This window comes from Haliotis rubra, unplaced genomic scaffold, assembly GCF_003918875.1.
Source record: "Haliotis rubra isolate DU_JTF1 unplaced genomic scaffold, ASM391887v1 Scf140, whole genome shotgun sequence".
In the NCBI taxonomy this organism is placed as follows: domain Eukaryota; kingdom Metazoa; phylum Mollusca; class Gastropoda; order Lepetellida; family Haliotidae; genus Haliotis; species Haliotis rubra.
The window spans coordinates 125,133-146,444 of NW_025765337.1; the positions used below are offsets into that span (position 1 = coordinate 125,133).

Sequence of the window (21,312 nt, forward strand, 5' to 3'; positions counted from 1 at the left end):
CAGGGTTACTACAGGACTACTCCAGAGGTGCTACTGGCCTACACCAGGGCGACTACAGGACCACTCCTGAGATACTACTGGACTATTTCAGGGCTGCTACAGGACTCCTCCAGGGTTACTACAGGACTACTACAGAGCTACTACTGGACTCCTCCAGGGTTACTACAGAGCTACTACTGGACTAGTTGAGCTACTCAAGGGCTACTACTGGACTACTCCAGGGCTGCTACTAGACTATTCCAGAGCTACTCCAGGGCTGCTACTGGACAACTCCAGGGCTGCTACAGGTCTACTCCAGGGCTGTTACAGGACTACTACAGAGCTACTACTGGACTACTACAGGGCTACTCCAGAGCTACTACTGGTCTACTCCAGGGCTGCTACTGGACTGCTCCAGAGATACTCAAGGGCTGCTACTGGACTACTCCAGAGCTACTCAAGGGCTGCTACAGGACTACTCCAGGGGTGCTGCAGGACTACTCCAGGGCTGCTACAGGTCTACTCCAGGGCTGCTACAAGACTACTACAGAGATACTACTGGACTACTCCAGAGCTACTCCAGAGCTCCTACTGGACTACTTGAGCTACTCCAGAGCTACTACTGGACTCCTCCAGAGCTACTCCAGGGCTGCTACTGGACAACTCCAGGGCTGCTACTGGACTACTCCAGAGCTCCTACTGGACTACTTGAGCTACTCCAGAGCTACTACTAGACTACTCCAGAGCTACTACTGGACTCCTCCAGAGCTACTCCAGGGCTGCTACTGGACTACTCCAGGGCTGCTACAGGTCTACTCCAGGGCTGCTACAGGACTACTACAGAGCTACTACTGGACTACTACAGGGCTACTCCAGAGCTACTACTGGTCTACTCCAGGGCTGCTACTGGACTGCTCCAGAGATACTCAAGGGCTGCTACTGGACTACTCCAGAGCTACTCAAGGGCTGCTACAGGACTACTCCAGGGGTGCTGCAGGACTACTCCAGGGCTGCTACAGGTCTACTCCAGGGCTGCTATAGGACTACTACAGAGCTACTACTGGACTACTCCAGAGCTACTCCAGAGTTACTACTGGACTACTCCAGGGCTGCTACTGGACTACTCCAGAGCTACTCAAGGGCTGCTACTGGACTACTCCAGGGGTGCTACAGGACTCCTCCAGGGTTACTACAGGACTACTACAGAGCTACTACTGGACTCCTCCAGGGTTACTACAGAGCTACTACTGGGCTACTACTGGACTACTCCAGAGCTCCTACTGGACTAGTTGAGCTACTCCAGGGCTACTACTGGACTACTCCAGGGCTGCTACTAGACTACTCCAGAGCTACTCCAGGGCTGCTACTGGACAACTCCAGGGCTGCTGACTGGACTACTCCTGAGCTCCTACTGGACTACTTGAGCTACTCCAGAGCTACTACTGGACTACTCCAGAGCTACTACTGGACTCCTCCAGAGCTACTCCAGGGCTGCTACTGGACAACTCCAGGGCTGCTACTGGACTACTCCAGGGGTGCTACAGGACTCCTCCAGGGTTACTACAGGACTACTACAGAGCTACTACTGGACTCCTCCAGGGTTACTACAGAGCTACTACTGGGCTACTACTGGACTACTCCAGAGCTCCTACTGGACTAGTTGAGCTACTCCAGGGCTACTACTGGACTACTCCAGGGCTGCTACTAGACTACTCCAGAGCTACTCCAGGGCTGCTACTGGACAACCCCAGGGCTGCTACTGGACTACTCCTGAGCTCCTACTGGACTACTTGAGCTACTCCAGAGCTACTACTGGACTACTCCAGAGCTACTACTGGACTCCTCCAGAGCTACTCCAGGGCTGCTACTGGACAACTCCAGGGCTGCTACTGGACTACTCCAGAGCTCCTACTGGACTACTTGAGCTACTCGAAAGCTACTACTGGACTACTCCAGAGCTACTCCAGGGCTGCTACTGGACTACTCCAGGGCTGCTACAGGTCTACTCCAGGGCTGCTACAGGACTACTACAGAGCTACTACTGGACTACTACAGGGCTACTCCAGAGCTACTACTGGTCTACTCCAGGGCTGCTACTGGACTACTCCAGAGCTACTCAAGGGCTGCTACTGGACTATTCCAGGGCTGCTACTGGACTATTCCAGGGCTGCTACTGGACTACTCAAGAGCTACTCAAGGGCTGCTACAGGACTACTCCAGGGGTGCTACAGGACTACTCCAGGGCTGCTACAGGTCTACTCCAGGGCTGCTACAGGACTACTACAGAGCTACTACTGGACTACTCCAGAGCTACTACTGGACTACTCCAGGGCTGCCACTGGACTACTCCAGAGCTGCTACTGGACTACTCCAGGGGTGCTACAGGACTCCTCCAGGGTTACTACAGGACTACTCCAGGGCTACTATTGTACTACTACAGGGTTACTACAGGACTACTCCAGAGATACTACTGGACTACTCCAGGGCTTCTCCAGAACTACTACTGGACTACTCCAGGGCTTCTCCAGAGCTACTACTGGACTACTCGAGAGCTACTACAGGGCTACTACTGGACTACTCCAGAGCTCCTGCTAGACTACTTGAGCTACTCCAAGGCTGCTACTGGACTACTCCAGGGCTGCTGCTGGACTACTCTAGGCCTGCTTCAGGTCTACTCCAGGGCTGCTACAGGACTACTACTAGACTACTACAGAGCTACTACTGGACTACTACAGGGCTACTCCAGAGCTACTACTGGACTACTCCAGGGCTGCTCCAGAGCTACTACTGGACTACTCCAGAGCTACTACAGGACTACTCCAGGGCTACTACTGGACTATTCCAGGGCTGCTACTGGACTACTCCAGAGCTACTCAAGGGCTGCTACTGGACTACTCCAGGGGTGCTACAGGACTCCTCCAGGGTTACTACAGGACTACTACAGGGCTACTACTGGACTACTCCTGAGCTACTACTGGACTACTTCAGGGCTTCTCCAGAGCTACTACTGGACTACTCCAGAGCTACTACAGGACTACTCCAGGGGTGCTACAGGACTACTCCAGGGCTACTACTGGACTGCTCCAGAGATACTACTGGACTACTTCAGGGCTTCTCCAGAGCTACTACAGGACTACTCAAGGGCTGCTACAGGACTACTCCAGGGGTGCTGCAGGACTACTCCAGGGCTGCTACAGGTCTACTCCAGGGCTGCTACAGGACTACTACCGAGCTACTACTGGACTACTCCAGAGCTACTACTGGAATACTCCAGGGGTGCTACAGGACTACTCCAGGGTTACTACAGGACTACTCCAGGGCTACTACTGGACTACTCCAGAGATACTACTGGACTACTTCAGGCCTTCTCCAGAGCTACTACTGGACTACTCCAGAGCTACTACTGGACTACTCCAGAGCTACTACAGGACTACTCCAGGGGTGCTACAGGACTACTCCAGGGCTACTACTGGACTACTCCATCGCCATGACTTCAGGTAAAACTGACAGTCTACCAAACCACGAGGACTACTCAAGGGCTGCTACAGGACTACTCCAGGGGTGCTGCAGGACTACTCCAGGGCTGCTACAGGTCTACTCCAGGGCTGCTACAGGACTACTACCGAGCTACTACTGGACTACTCCAGAGCTACTACTGGACTACTCCAGGGCTGCTACTGGACTACTCCAGAGCTACTGAAGGGCTGCTACTGGAATACTCCAGGGGTGCTACAGGACTACTCCAGGGTTACTACAGAACTACTCCAGGGCTACTACTGGACTACTCCAGAGATACTACTGGACTACTTCAGGCCTTCTCCAGAGCTACTACTGGACTACTCCAGAGCTACTACAGGACTACTCCAGGGCTACTACTGGATTACTACAGGGTTACTACAGGACTACTCCAGAGATACTACTGGACTACTCGAGAGCTACTACAGGACTTCTCCAGGGCTACTACTGGACTACTCCAGAGCTCCTACTAGACTACTTGAGCTACTCCAGGGCTACTACTGGACTACTCCAGGGCTGCTACTGGACTACTCAAGAGCTACTACTGGACTACTCCAGAGCTACTCCAGGGCTGCTACTGGACTACTCCAGGGCTGTTACTGGACTACTCCAAGTGTACCACAGGGCTGCTACAGGATGATTCCACCACTACTTTCCCATTCAGAACAATTCTTACTGGAATATAGTACTCTGTGTGTTCAAGATGTTTGTATCTGAAGACTTATTCAAAGAGATGCTAAACATGGCCAATATGTTTCCTCTATTTCGCAGTTTTTCTAAGGTGGGAAAGGGGAGATTCCAGAAAAAAAAAATCAATCATCAGGATAACATGTCAAATACATCACTGATGATGAGGTTGTGAAGGCTATTTTGAGCAATGATGGTTTGAGTTATAATAGGCAGTTATGATGGTGTGATTGTAACTATGGGGAACACATCCTGTTTGGGGAACCCAGGAAACCTGGGTGTGAAAACAAACTGGGAGTGAATACAAGCTAAGTATAAGTACACCAATACCAAGAATACCATATACAGCAAGTATCAGATACCTGAGAGACTGTTTCTCAACTAATACCACTGGTGAAAAGGTTGCACATATTTCCTGACAAGATGTTTTTTAAAGGGTTCTTTATATATTAATCAGATATATTTGAGTTGAGTTGGGTTTTACGTTGCATCAGCATTATTTCAGCCATAAGCTGGTCTGAGGCAACATGTTTCATAAATAACCTAGCATAATGTTACATGTTCCATATACAACCTGGAAGGATGTGATATGTTTCATATATACCCTGGCATGATGTCACATATTACCTGGAGGGATGTGATATGTTTCAGATATACCCTGGCATGATGTCACATGATTCATATACAACATGGAGGGATGTGATATGTTTCAGATATACCCTGGCATGATGTCACATATTACCTGGAGGGATGTGATATGTTTCAGATATACCCTGGCATGATGTCACATGTTCCATATATTACCTGGAGGGATGTGATATGTTGCAGATATACCCTGGCATGATGTCACATGATTCATATATTACCTGGAGGGATGTGATATGTTTCAGATACACCCTGGCATGATGTCACATATTACCTGGAGGGATGTGATATGTTTCAGATATACCCTGGCATGATGTCACATATTACCTGGAGGGATGTGATATGTTTGAGATATACCCTGGCATGATTTCACATGTTCCATATATTACCTGGAGGGATGTGATATGTTTCAGATATACCCTGGCATGATGTCACATGATTCATATACAAGCTGGAGGGATGTGATATGTTTCAGATACACCCTGGCATGATGTCACATGATTCATATACCAGATCTACATTGTCAGGTTATCTGATCATATTGCCTCTGACTCTTAGCTGAGTGACCTACATTGTCAACTGTCTGTTTATCTAGCTTCATGGTCATCTTCTTGAAAACACTTGTATTCAGAATCAAGCTACAACAAATACTGGCTACAAACCTTAATGATGTGCTTGCAACTGATTCCAATCAGGGAAGGGCAATGAGAAATTGCTCTGAGAGTGGGGAACTGCTTGATCCATCAACTACTTTACATCAATCAAAGATGCATGAAATATTACGAGCCTCAGGAAGAGTATGATAACTGCATGATATGTCTACCACAACACGTGGATTCCCTGTGTCCAGGTGCTGACAATGAGCAGCAACAATCACTGTCAGCTGCAGGCTGGCAGACAAAGCCACACTATATATTCAAGATTCAAATGTTTAATCGTGTAGGATGAGGAACAAAAACATAACTTCTCAACAGAGACAAGCCCAACAAAATCTCTTTAAGCCAGACAGGTGACAATAACATGTGTACAATGAACGCATCATATGGTGGTAGTATTACGGGTCGTAGGTACGCCTGCCAGATGATCAAGCTATCTTGTTGCCTGGCGAATCAGGGCACTCAGCAGACTGGTTCTGCATGGCTGACACTAAGATATTCTTACACCAAATATTCTGCACAATTGCTTCCATGTTTTTATGTGTTCAGTAACAGGAATCTGCATTATGGAAGATGAACAGGAATGATGTCTAAGTCATTATGTACCTGATTATACACACACTTTCTCATACAGTTTTTGCATAGAATCCCATACCCTGCGCGCGCACGCCGCACACACCCACCCAGATGTACCTAAACAAGTGATAACAATACACCTCTAGATGTACCTGAACAGGTGATTACAATACATCACTAGATGTACCTGAACAGGTGATTACAATACACCTCCTGATGAACCTGAACATGTTATTACAATACACCACCAGATGTACCTGAACAGGTGATTACAATACACCTCTAGATGTACCTGAACAGGTGATTACAATACACCTCCTGATGAACCTGAACATGTTATTACAATACACCACCAGATGAACCTGAACAGGTGATTACAATACATCACTAGATGTACCTGAACAGGTGATTACAATACACCTCCTGATGAACCTGAACATGTTATTACAATACACCACCAGATGTACCTGAACAGGTGATTACAATACACCTCTAGATGTACCTGAACAGGTGATTACAATACACCACCAGATGTACCTGAACAGGTGATTACAATACACCTCCTGATGAACCTGAACATGTTATTACAATACACCACCAGATGAATCTGAACAGGTGATTACAAATACACCACCAGATGTACCTGAACAGGTGATTACAATACATCACTAGATGTACCTGAACAGGTGATTACAATACACCTCCTGATGAACCTGAACATGTTATTACAATACACCACCAGATGTACCTGAACAGGTGATTACAATACATCACTAGATGTACCTGAACAGGTGATTACAATACACCTCCTGATGAACCTGAACATGTTATTACAATACACCACCAGATGAATCTGAACAGGTGATTACAATACACCACCAGATGTACCTGAACAGGTGATTACAATACATCACTAGATGTACCTGAACAGGTGATTACAATACACCTCCTGATGAACCTGAACATGTTATTACAATACACCACCAGATGTACCTGAACAGGTGATTACAATACATCACTAGATGTACCTGAACAGGTGATTACAATACACCTCCTGATGAACCTGAACATGTTATTACAATACACCACCAGATGTACCTGAACAAGTGATAACAATACACCACCAGATGTACCTGAACAGGTGATTACAATACATCACTAGATGTACCTGAACAGGTGATTACAATACACCTCCTGATGAACCTGAACATGTTATTACAATACACCACCAGATGAATCTGAACAGGTGATTACAATACACCACCAGATGTACCTGAACAGGTGATTACAATACATCACTAGATGTACCTGAACAGGTGATTACAATACACCTCCTGATGAACCTGAACATGTTATTACAATACACCACCAGATGAATCTGAACAGGTGATTACAATACACCACCAGATGTACCTGAACAGGTGATTACAATACATCACTAGATGTACCTGAACAGGTGATTACAATACACCTCCTGATGAACCTGAACATGTTATTACAATACACCACCAGATGAATCTGAACAGGTGATTACAATACACCACCAGATGTATCTGAACAGGTGATTACAATACATCACTAGATGTACCTGAACAGGTGATTACAATACACCTCCTGATGAACCTGAACATGTACAATACACCACCAGATGAATCTGAACAGGTGATTACAATACACCACCAGATGTACCTGAACAGGTGATTACAATACATCACTAGATGTACCTGAACAGGTGATTACAATACACCTCCTGATGAACCTGAACATGTTATTACAATACACCACCAGATGAATCTGAACAGGTGATTACAATACACCACCAGATGTACCTGAACAGGTGATTACAATACACCACCAGATGTACCTGAACAGGTGATTACAATACATCACTAGATGTACCTGAACAGGTGATTACAATACACCTCCTGATGAACCTGAACATGTTATTACAATACACCACCAGATGAATCTGAACAGGTGATTACAATACACCACCAGATGTACCTGAACAGGTGATTACAATACACCACCAGATGTACCTGAACAGGTGATTACAATACATCACTAGATGTACCTGAACAGGTGATTACAATACACCACCTGACGAACCTGAACATGTTATTACAATACACCACCAGATGAATCTGAACAGGTGATTACAATACACCACCTGACCGAACCTGAACATGTTATTACAATACACCACCAGATGTACCTGAACAGGTGATTACAATACACCACCTGACGAAACCTGAACATGTTATTACAATACACCACCAGATGTACCTGAACAGGTGATTACAATACACCACCTGACGAACCTGAACATGTTATTACAATACACCACTAGATGTACCTGAACAGGTGATTACAATACACCACCAGATGTACCTGAATACGCCACCAAACAGTGTGATAATGCTTCGGTATAGTAAGAGTGAACAGAGTGATGATGCCTCGGTATAGTCAGAGAGAATAGAGTGATGATGCCTCGGTATAGTCAGAGAGAACAGAGTGATGATGCCTCAGTATAGTCAGAGAGAACAGAGTGATGATGCTTCTGTATAGTCAGAGAGAACAGAGTGATGATGCTTCGATACAGTCAGAGAGAATAGAGTGATGATGCTTCTGTATAGTCAGAGAGAACAGAGTGATGATGCCTCTGTATAGTCAGAGAGAATAGAGTGATGATGCTTCGATATAGTCAGAGAGAATAGAGTGATGATGCTTCTGTATAGTCAGAGAGAACAGAGTGATGATGCCTCTGTATAGTCAGAGAGAATAGAGTGATGATGCTTGATATAGTCAGAGAATAGAGTGATGATGCTTCTGTATAGTCAGAGAGAATAGAGTGATGATGCCTCGGTATAGTCAGAGAGAATAGAGTGATGATGCCTCGGTCTAGTCAGAGAGAATAGAGTGATGATGCTTCGATATAGTCAGAGAGAACAGAGTGATGATGCCTCGGTATAGTCAGAGAGAATAGAGTGATGATGCTTCTGTATAGTCAGAGAGAATAGAGTGATGATGCTTCTGTATAGTAAGAGAGAATAGAGTGATGATGCTTCGATATAGTCAGAGAGAACAGAGTGATGATGCTTCGATACAGTCAGAGAGAATAGAGTGATGATGCTTCTGTATAGTCAGAGAGAACAGAGTGATGATGCCTCGGTATAGTCAGGGAGAACAGAGTGATGATGCTTCGATATAGTCAGAGAGAATAGAGTGATGATGCTTTGGTATAGTAAGAGAGAATAGAGTGATGATGCCTCGGTCTAGTCAGAGAGAACAGAGTGATGATGCCTCGGTATAGTCAGGAGAACAGAGTGATGATGCTTGATATAGTCAGAGAGAAACAGAGTGATGATGCTTGATATAGTCAGAGAGACAGAGTGATGATGCTTTGGTATAGTAAGAGAATAGAGTGATGATGTATAGTCCAGTCAGAGAACAGAGTGATGATGCCTCGGTATAGTCAGGGAGAACAGAGTGATGATGCTTCTGTATAGTCAGAGAGAATAGAGTGATGATGCCTCGGTCTAGTCAGAGAGAACAGAGTGATGATGCCTCGGTATAGTCAGGGAGAACAGAGTGATGATGCTTCGATATAGTCAGAGAGAACAGAGTGATGATGCTTTGGTATAGTAAGAGAGAATAGAGTGATGATGCCTCGGTCTAGTCAGAGAGAACAGAGTGATGATGCCTCGGTATAGTCAGGGAGAACAGAGTGATGATGCTTCGATATAGTCAGGGAGAACAGAGTGATGATGCTTCGGTATAGTCAGGGAGAACAGAGTGATGATGCTTCTGTATAGTCAGAGAGAACAGAGTGATGATGCCTCGGTATAGTCAGGGAGAACAGAGTGATGATGCTTCGATATAGTCAGAGAGAACAGAGTGATGATGCCTCGGTATAGTCAGGGAGAACAGAGTGATGATGCTTCTGTATAGTCAGAGAGAACAGAGTGATGATGCCTCGGTATAGTCAGGGAGAACAGAGTGATGATGCTTCTGTATAGTCAGAGAGAACAGAGTGATGATGCCTCGGTATAGTCAGAGAGAATAGAGTGATGATGCTTCTGTATAGTCAGAGAGAACAGAGTGATGATGCTTCGGTATAGTAAGAGAGAATAGAGTGATGATGCTTCTGTATAGTCAGAGAGAATAGAGTGATGATGCCTCGGTATAGTAAGAGAGAATAGAGTGATGATGCTTCTGTATAGTCAGAGAGAACAGAGTGATGATGCTTCTGTATAGTAAGAGAGAATAGAGTGATGATGCTTCTGTATAGTCAGAGAGAATAGAGTGATGATGCCTCGGTATAGTCAGAGAGAATAGAGTGATGATGCTTCGATATAGTCAGAGAGAACAGAGTGATGATGCCTCTGTATAGTCAGAGAGAACAAAGTGATGACTCTCATGGAGCGCAATAGTGGAGTGTTAAGGCGTCTGCCTATCACGCTGAAGACCCAGGTTTGATCCCCCTGAAAGGCACCTAGTTTCGGGTCCCGAGGTGGGCATATTTGCGTAGTATCCTTTGACAAGATACTTAGATCCACATTGTCTCAGTTCACCCAGCTGTAAAATGGGTACCGGTGAGGATTTGCCGGCAATGTGAGTATTTAGTTCATTGCACCCAGCAGGCAGCATGGCTGTATGCACCCCAGGGAGTTGAGAAAGTATTGGAAAGTACGACAGTACGGACATATTCTGTTTGATTAGCATTAAGAAGTTAGTGACTACTAAGAAAGTAAGATTGTTTATGGATAACAACTTCTTTATTATATATGATGCGACGTCTCGGTATGGATTCTTATACCTATGGATAACAACTTCTTTATTATATATGATACAATGTTTCGGTATGGATTCTTATACCGTTGTCATATATAATAAAGAAGTTGTTATCCATAAACAATCTTACTTTCTTAGTACGGAGATAGTAATGTATGTAGCGACGTAGCAGGCAATGTGCCTGGATATGAACGCCATACAAGCGGACTATTACTAGTACTATTGAAGTCAGAGAGAACAGAGTGAGGGTGCTATGTATTACCTGATAGACACAACAGAGTGAGGGTGCTATGTATTATCTGATAGACACAACAGAGTGAGGGTGCTATGTATTACCTGATAGACACAACAGAGTGAGGTTGCTATGTATTATCTGATAGACACAACAGAGTGAGGGTGCTATGTATTATCTGATAGACACAACAGAGTGAGGGTGCTATGTATTATCTGATAGACACAACAGAGTGAGGGTGCTATGTATTACCTGATAGACACAACAGAGTGAGGGTGCTATGTATTATCTGATAGACACAACAGAGTGAGGGTGCTATGTATTATCTGATGGACACAACAGAGTGAGGGTGCTATGTATTACCTGATAGACACAACAGAGTGAGGTCGCTATGTATTATCTGATAGACACAACAGAGTGAGGGTGCTATGTATTATCTGATAGACACAACAGAGTGAGGGTGCTATGTATTACCTGATAGACACAACAGAGTGAGGGTGCTATGTATTATCTGATAGACACAACAGAGTGAGGGTGCTATGTATTACCTGATAGACACAACAGAGTGAGGTCGCTATGTATTATCTGATAGACACAACAGAGTGAGGGTGCTATGTATTATCTGATAGACACAACAGAGTGAGGGTGCTATGTATTACCTGATAGACACAACAGAGTGAGGGTGCTATGTATTACCTGATAGACACAACAGAGTGAGGGTGCTATGTATTACCTGATGGACACAACAGAGTGAGGGTGCTATGTATTACCTGATAGACACAACAGAGTGAGGTAATGCTATGTATTACCTGATAGACACAACAGAGTGAGGGTGCTATGTATTACCTGATAGACACAACAGAGTGAGGGTGCTATGTATTACCTGATGGACACAACAGAGTGAGGGTGCTATGTATTACCTGATAGACACAACAGAGTGAGGGTGCTATGTATTACCTGATAGACACAACAGAGTGAGGGTGCTATGTATTACCTGATAGACACAACAGAGTGAGGGTGCTATGTATTATCTGATGGACACAACAGAGTGAGGTCGCTATGTATTACCTGATAGACACAACAGAGTGAGGGTGCTATGTATTACCTGATAGACACAACAGAGTGAGGGTGCTATGTATTAACTGATGGACACAACAGAGTGAGGGTGCTATGTATTACCTGATAGACACAACAGAGTGAGGGTGCTATGTATTACCTGATAGACACAACAGAGTGAGGGTGCTATGTATTACCTGATAGACACAACAGAGTGAGGGTGCTATGTATTATCTGATGGACACAACAGAGTGAGGTCGCTATGTATTACCTGATAGACACAACAGAGTGAGGGTGCTATGTATTACCTGATAGACACAACAGAGTGAGGGTGCTATGTATTACCTGATAGACACAACAGAGTGAGGGTGCTATGTATTATCTGATAGACACAACAGAGTGAGGGTGCTATGTATTATCTGATGGACACAACAGAGTGAGGGTGCTATGTATTATCTGATAGACACAACAGAGTGAGGGGGTGCTATGTATTACCTGATGGACACAACAGAGTGAGGGTGCTATGTATTACCTGATAGACACAACAGAGTGAGGGTGCTATGTATTACCTGATGGACACAACAGAGTGACGGTGTTATGTATTACCTGATAGACACAACAGAGTGACGGTGTTATGTACTATCTGATAGACACAACAGAGTGAGGGTGCTATGTATTACCTGATGGACACAACAGAGTGAGGGTGCTATGTATTACCTGATGGACACAACAGAGTGAGGGTGCTATGTATTACCTGATAGACACAACAGAGTGAGGGTGCTATGTATTACCTGATAGACGCAACAGAGTGAGGGTGCTATGTATTACCTGATAGACACAACACAGTGAGGTCGCTATGTATTACCTGATGGACACAACAGAGTGAGGGTGCTATGTATTACCTGATGGACACAACAGAGTGAGGGTGCTATGTATTACCTGATAGACACAACAGAGTGAGGGTGCTATGTATTATCTGATAGACACAACAGAGTGAGGGTGCTATGTATTACCTGATGGACACAACAGAGTGAAGGTGCTATGTATTATCTGATAGACACAACAGAGTGAGGGTGCTATGTATTATCTGATAGACACAACAGAGTGAGGGTGCTATGTATTACCTGATGGACACAACAGAGTGACGGTGTTATGTATTACCTGATAGACACAACAGAGTGAGGGTGCTATGTATTATCTGATGGACACAACAGAGTGAGGTCGCTATGTATTACCTGATAGACACAACAGAGTGAGGGTGCTATGTATTATCTGATGGACACAACAGAGTGAGGGTGCTATGTATTATCTGATGGACACAACAGAGTGAGGGTGCTATGTATTATCTGATGGACACAACAGAGTGAGGGTGCTATGTATTATCTGATGGACACAACAGAGTGAGGGGGTGCTATGTATTACCTGATGGACACAACAGAGTGAGGGTGCTATGTATTATCTGATGGACACAACAGAGTGAGGGTGCTTTGTATTATCTGATGGACACAACAGAGTGTGGTGTGTTATGTACTATCTGATAGACACAACAGAGTGAGGGTGCTATGTATTATCTGATAGACACAACAGAGTGAGGGTGCTATGTATTACCTGATGGACACAACAGAGTGACGGTGTTATGTATTACCTGATAGACACAACAGAGTGAGGGTGCTATGTATTATCTGATGGACACAACAGAGTGAGGTCGCTATGTATTACCTGATAGACACAACAGAGTGAGGGTGCTATGTATTATCTGATGGACACAACAGAGTGAGGGTGCTATGTATTATCTGATGGACACAACAGAGTGAGGGTGCTATGTATTACCTGATGGACACAACAGAGTGAGGGTGCTATGTATTACCTGATGGACACAACAGAGTGAGGGTGCTATGTATTATCTGATGGACACAACAGAGTGAGGGTGCTTTGTATTATCTGATGGACACAACAGAGTGAGGGTGCTATGTATTACCCGATAGACACAACAGAGTGAGGGTGCTATGTATTATCTGATGGACACAACAGAGTGAGGGTGCTTTGTATTATCTGATGGACACAACAGAGTGACGGTGTTATGTACTATCTGATAGACACAACAGAGTGAGGGTGCTATGTATTATCTGATAGACACAACAGAGTGAGGGTGCTATGTATTACCCGATAGACACAACAGAGTGAGGGTGCTATGTATTACCTGATAGACACAACAGAGTGAGGGTGCTATGTATTATCTGATGGACACAACAGAGTGAGGGTGCTATGTATTATCTGATGGACACAACAGAGTGAGGGTGCTATGTATTACCTGATGGACACAACAGAGTGAGGGTGCTATGTATTATCTGATGGACACAACAGAGTGAGGGTGCTTTGTATTATCTGATGGACACAACAGAGTGACGGTGTTATGTACTATCTGATAGACACAACAGAGTGAGGGTGCTATGTATTATCTGATAGACACAACAGAGTGAGGGTGCTATGTATTACCCGATAGACACAACAGAGTGAGGGTGCTATGTATTACCTGATAGACACAACAGAGTGAGGTCGCTATGTATTACCTGATAGACACAACAGAGTGAGGGTGCTATGTATTACCTGATGGACACAACAGAGTGAGGTCGCTATGTATTACCTGATAGACACAACAGAGTGAGGGTGCTATGTATTACCTGATAGACACAACAGAGTGAGGGTGCTATGTATTACCTGATGGACACAACAGAGTGAGGGTGCTATGTATTATCTGATAGACACAACAGAGTGAGGTCGCTATGTATTACCTGATAGACACAACAGAGTGAGGGTGCTATGTATTACATGATAGACACAACAGAGTGAGGGTGCTATGTATTACCTGATAGACACAACAGAGTGAGGTCGCTATGTATTACCTGATGGACACAACAGAGTGAGGGTGCTAAGTATTACCTGATGGACACAACAGAGTGAGGGTGCTAAGTATTACCTGATGGACACAACAGAGTGAGGTCGCTATGTATTACCTGATAGACACAACAGAGTGAGGGTGCTATGTTTTATGACAAACATATTTTTCTTGGTAAATACTGCTGTAAATCAACACAACATTTACTTACCAAGATCCCATTGATAACATCCAATAGTAAGTGTTATGTCCAGGACACATGAGGTTGAACACATGTGTGAGATGTTGACAGTAAGGACTGAAACACCCCTGAAGCGTGAGTGTCGTAACTGCAGACCCCAGAAACTCCAATAACACAGATTTACTAACCCATTTACACTGATGATGTCACAATGTTGTGGCCCAATACACACCTGTGGTCCCCACACACCTCGGGCGCCAACACACACCCAGCCGAGCCCCTCCAGTCAAAGTTTACAACTTGTCAGCTCCAGACACCATGTGGACAGGTTTTGTTGACAGACTATCGATCCCAATGTAAGGAATGTTGCACACGTGTCTGCAAGCTTACAGCAGATCTCCCATGCTTGACCGTCCTTCCCAAGCCAATCCCCCATACAACTGGAGCATGATGATCCTACACATTCTTTCTTTTGTTAGCTTTATCTAAACTTTTTTTACTTGCTTTATCTAAGACTTTTTACTTGTAACCCATGGAACATACAGACTCACCCAGTGACAGGTGATAACAATCATGTCATGTGACCCTAGCAGACGACCAATCCTGCATCTGCGGTGCACGTCTGCTTGTGACGATCATGTCACTCTGTAGGAGGCTGTGACACCAAACAATAACATTGGACATAGTAAAGTCTTTGTTTGGAGACTGATATTTACAATGTTTTCATTAATAAGTAGAACTTGGTGTGATTGGTATAAATATGGTATGATGGGTAGTTCTAAGGTGTAACGGGTATATTATAATGGTATAAAGAGCAGTATGTGTTAGATTGGGTAGACACAATACATGAGGAGTGGTATTAAGTACAATGCTAAATGAAATCTTAACATTCAGTTTTAGGTTACAAGTTTATATTAAATCTCATATGATAATAGGAAAGTATAGATTAATGATATGATTACAATGGTAATTATCCTACATACATAGCAGAAGAACAATGCTATGATAGTGTTAGCGTCACTGGCTCATACCATACACATGACATCACATTGTAGCATCAACGAAATACTGAGAAGACTCCACACTCCACAAGGCCTTGCACATATCAACCATGTCAGCAAACCTCACCACTTAGTCTCAAAATACCTGGTCTGATATCATCTCAGTAACTGGCCCATGTTCATCATTCTACCTGGTCTGATATAATCTCACTAACTGGCCCATGTACATCACACTAAAGGCCCATGTACATCACACTAACTAGCCCATGTACATCACACTAACGGCCCATGAACATCACACTAACGGCCCATGTACATCACACTAACGACCCATGTACATCACACCTAATGCCCATGTGCATCACTAACTAGCCAATGTACATCACTTCGCGGCCCACTAACATTATGTACATGCACACTAATGTACCATGTTTCATCACACCTAGCGGCCCATGGCTTATTGTACATCACACTAACTAGCCAATGTTCATCACACACGCCTAACGACTGGCCCATGTACATCACACTAATCGACCCATGTACATCACACTAGACCACCCATGTACATCACACTATCACACTTCTTTAGCCCATCCACACTAGCGGCCCATGCATCACCTAGCGACCCATCATCTAACTCTGTGTACATCACTAGCAACCTATGGCCATGTACATCCACACTAGCGATGTACATCACACTAACGACCCATGTACATCACACTAACCGCATCGCACTAGCCCCCATGTGCATCACTTTCTTTGACCATGTACATCCACTAGCGACCCATGTACATCACACACCGACCCGTATCCATCGCTACTATGCGCGACCCATGGCCCATAGCGCATCACACTAACTACCCATGTACATCCATCACACTAACGGCCCATGACTCCATGTACATCACACTAACGATTCCCATGTACATCACACTAACGTGGCCCATGTACATAGCCGCATGTGTCCATCCACTAACGACCATGTTCATCACACTAACGGCTTGTTCATCACACTAACACATATGCTCACACTAACGCCCATCATGTACATCACACTAGCGGTAATATGTTCACCGGCCCATGTTCATAGACACATCAACTAACTGGCCAATGTACATCACACTAAACGCCCATGTACATCACACTAACGCGACCATGTACATCACACTAGCATTGTGTACATCACACTAACGGTATGTGCATCACACTAACGACCCATGTACACACGTCACACTAGCACCCATGTTCATCACACTAATAGCCCATGTACATCACTAACGACCCATGTACATCTGCACTAACATTACATGTACATCACACTAACGGCCCATGTACATCACACTAACGACCCATGTACATCACACTAACGGCCCATGTACATCACACTAACGGCCCATGTTCATCACACTAACTAGCCCATGTTCATCACACTAACGTTGTCCATGTTCATCCACTAGCGCTGTGTACATCACACTAACGACCATGTACATCATAACTGTTCCACCATATTTCACACAACCATTACATGTACCACACTAACGTGTCCATCACACTATTCCACCCATGTACATCACACTAACGACCCATCCATTATCCATTCATCCGCACATGTAACCCGTCGCATCACTATGTGTCCCATGTCCACATCCATATGACCCATCTTCACACTAACTCCATGTGCATCACACTGACTAACGACCCATGTACATCATACTAACGATTCATGTACATCACACTCAACGCCCATGTTCCTCATCCATGGTACATCACATCCATATTCATCTCCACTACCTAAGCCATGTACACATCCACACACCTAACGGCCCATGTACATCTCACTCATCGACCCATGTTCATCCCACTAGCTTTGTGTTGTGATGTCATCACACTAGCATTTCATCATACATCTGGTGTGATGTCATCACTAATAGCACTAACGACCTGTCCCTTTATGTATTCTTCATACTACCTGTTGTGTTGTGATGTCATCCTATGTAGCCCTTATCATACACTACTAGCCCATGTGGCTACCTGGTTGATGTCATCTCACTCTAGCTATGTTCTTCATACGACCTGTCATTAACTCATGTTCTTCAATCACACGTATATACTAGCCCCATGTTCATTCAGACTTGCCCATGTTCTTCATACTACCTGGTCTGTGTGTGATGTCATTTCACTAACTAGTTTACACACATCACATGTGTTCATCCATGCTACCTGGTTTCGTGTTCATGCTTTTTATGTCATCTCACTAAATGGCCATGTTCATCATACTACCTGTTGTGTTGTGATGTCATCTCACTAACTAATACATGTTCTTCATACTACCTTGTGTGATGTCATTTCACTAACTAGCCCATGTTCTTCGGACTTGAACCTGGTCTGATATCGATTTCACTAATTAGCACATGTTCATCATACTACCTGGTGTGATGTCATCTCACCTGTTCATCATACTACCTGATTAGCCCATGTTCTTCATCATACTACCTGGTGTGATGTCATCTCACTAGCTCAGCCCATGTTCACACTACCCACACTTCTTGGCCCATGTTGTGCATCCACACTAGCGGTGTGATGTCCCATGTACATCCTACACAAAACTAGCCCATGTTCATCTCACTAACTAACAGCTGATGTACCCTAGGCCCATGTACATCATCCTTCTAACTAGCCCATGTTCATCCCATGTTCTTCATGTACTACCTGGTGTGATGTCATCTCACTAAATAGCCCATGTTCATCATACTACCTGTTGTGTTGTGATGTCATCTCACTAACTAGCCCATGTTCATCATACTACCTGGTGTGATGTCATCTCACTAACTAGCCCATGTTCTTCATACTACCTGTTGTGTTGTGATGTCATCCCACTAACTAGCCCATGTTCTTCATACTACCTGTTGTGTTGTGATGTCATCTCACTAACTAGCCCATGTACATCACACTGTAGCCCATGTTCTTCATACTACCTGGTGTGATGTCATCTCACTAACTAGCCCATGTTCTTCATACTACCTGTTGTGTTGTGATGTCATCCCACTAACTAGCCCATGTTCTTCATACTACCTGGTTGTGATGTCATCTCACTAATTGGCCCATGTTCATCATACTACCTGGTGTGATGTCATCTCACTAACTAGCCCATGTTCTTCATCTATACTACCTGGTGTGATGTGGATAAATAATAGCCCATGTTCCATATGTTCATCTCACTAACTAGCCCATGTACATCCACACTAACGTTGTGATGTCATCCCATGTTCATCATACTACCTGTTGTGTTGTGATGTCATCTCACTAACTAGCCCATGTTCATCATTAAGCTACCTGGTGTGATGTCATCTCACTAACTAGCCCATGTTCTTCATACTACCTGTTGTGTTGTGATGTCATCTCACTAACTAGCCCATGTTCTTCATACTACCTGGTGTGATGTCATTTCACTAACTAGCCCATGTTCATCATACTACCTGGTGTGATGTCATCTCACTAATTAGCCCATGTTCATCATACTACCTGGTGTGATGTCATCTCACTAACTAGCCCATGTTCTTCATCTCATGCGGCCCATGTGTTAATGTCATCCACAACTGTTCTTCATACTCACCTGTTGTGTTGTGATGTCATCTCACTAACTAGCCCATGTTCATCATACTACCTGGTGTGTGTTGTGATGTCATCTCACTAACTAGCCCATGTTCTTCATACTACCTGTTGTGATGTCATCTCATCTCACCGATGTTCAGCCCATGTAATCACACTAGCCCATGTTCTACTACCTGGTGTGATGTCATCTCACTAATAGCTGTTCTTCCTACCTGTTGTGTTGTGATGTCATCCCACTAACTATCTCATGTTGATGGCATCATACTACCTACAGTGTGATGTCATATCATTTCACTACTACCCATGGTGTGTGTGATGTCATCTCACTAACTAGCCCATGTTCTTCATACTACCTGGTGTGATGTCGCCCATGTTCATCTCACTAACTATGTACATCACACTAACGCCCATGTTCATCATACTACCTGGTGTCATGTCATGTCTCTCACCAACTAGCCCATGTTCATCTTACCTGGTGTGATGTCATCTCACTAATGTCATCTTCATACTACCTTAGGTTGTGGATGTCCTCACTAACTACAGCCCATGTTCTTCATACTACCTGGTGTGATGTCATTTCACTAATCATGTTCTTCAGTGTACTTTGAACCTGGTCTGATATCATTTCACTACTTAGCCCATGTTCATCATACTACCTGTGTGATGTCATCTCACCAATAGCCCATGTTCATCCTACTACTACCTGGTGTGTGATGTCATCTCACTAACCAGCCCATGTTCTTCATATACTACAATAACGTGTGATGTCATCTCACCAATTAACCAGCCCATGTTCCTCAGACTTGAACCTGGTCTGATGTCATCCTCACTACCTATGTCATCCCATAGCCCATGTTCATACCTACTTGGTGTGATGTCATCTCACTAACCAGCCTTCCATGTTGTTGTGCCAGTCATCCTAACTAGCCCATGTTCTTCATACTACCTACCTGTCATGTGATATTCATTTCTGACCACTAACCTCACTGTGTCCATTCATTCCATACTACCTGTCCACTGTCCATGTCATCTCACTTAATCCAGCCCATGTTCTTCATACTACTATTGTGTTGTGATGTCATCTCACTACCATATTCCATGCTTTGTGTGATGTCATCTCACCACTGCTCCATGTTCTTCACTATTTATTTATGTCATGTTCTACCATGCCATGTCCTTACCTGGTGTACTAGCCCATGTTCATCTCACTACCAGCCCATGTACATCACACTAACGCCCATGTTCTTCATACTACCTCTGTTGTGTTGTGATGTCATCTCACTAACTAGCCCATGTCATCATACTACCTGGTGTGATGTCATCTCACTAACTGTGCCCATGTTCATCATCAAGTTGGCCATACTACCTGGTGTGATGTCATCCATCACTAACTAGCCCATGTTCTTCATACTACCTGTGTGTGTGTGATGTCATCTCCTAACTATGTTCATCTCACTAACTAGCCAATGTACATCACACTA

General features: G+C 44.4%; 1 pseudogene; it reads right to left on the minus strand.

The window, feature by feature from the left end:
• Positions 1-21,312, minus strand: part of LOC124268871 — a 120,098-nt pseudogene that overhangs the window by 32,389 nt on the left and 66,397 nt on the right.